Consider the following 981-nt stretch of genomic DNA (forward strand, 5'->3'; position numbering starts at 1 on the left):
TACTTGGTTTCAGGATAAAATGCCAATTGTGTGTGATTTTTATTGTTTCTAAATCAACAGTTTTTTAAAAAATTATATTTGAGATAGCATCACCAATTATATACCAGAGAGACAACAATCTGACCTACAATTTATGTTTGATCATAGTATTTTGCAAGAAACTGTGAAAGAAATATAGACCACTATAGATAAAAAAAAAAAAAAAAAGCTGATTGTAATTAAAAAAAAACAAAACCTGGTCTGATGAGATTGAATTCTCCTTAAGTTGTAAGGAAAAAGTATCAGTAACAGCTGACTGTTCGATTCCTGTCAAGTTTCTTAAGAGGCTGCCAGTTGAAGTCACTAGAAAATAAAGACTAAAGGACTCCACCTAACAGGACTTTAACTTACAAAGAAATATATTTTTAAGTAACTTGTTTTTGTTTTTGTTTTTGTTTTTGTTTTTTTGAGACAGAGTTTCACTTTGTCACCCTCAGTAGACTGTAGTGGTATCACAGTTCACAGCAACCTCCAAATCCTAGGCTCAAGTGATTTTCTTGCCTCAGCCTCCCATGTAGCTGGGACTACAGGCGCCCACCATAATGCCTGGCTTTTTATAGAGAAGAGGTCTTGCTTTTGCTTAGGTTAGTCTCCAACCTATGAGCTCAGGCAGTCCACCTGCCTTGGCCTCCCAGAGTGCTAGGATCACAAGTGTGAGCCACAGCACCTAGCCTCTAAGTAACTTGCTTTTTAAGGATGTGAATGTGAATGTTTGATAATACATCAAATTATTGAGTGTAGTAGCAAATGTTTCATCTGTTCCTTATACTACGTTATTGGTTTATAATATAGGTATATTGTGTTCTTGCTTTGTAATATAATGAACATGTGAAAATAATGAACATACTTACAAATAACTTGTTTAACCTGCCCAAATAAACTGAGGCAGCATTATATAGTGTGTGTTCCTCTGAACCTTACTCTTTTTTTTTTTTTTTTTTT

Source organism: Otolemur garnettii, unplaced genomic scaffold (assembly GCF_000181295.1).
Source record: "Otolemur garnettii isolate 467f Iridium unplaced genomic scaffold, OtoGar3 scaffold00297, whole genome shotgun sequence".
Lineage (NCBI taxonomy): Eukaryota > Metazoa > Chordata > Mammalia > Primates > Galagidae > Otolemur > Otolemur garnettii.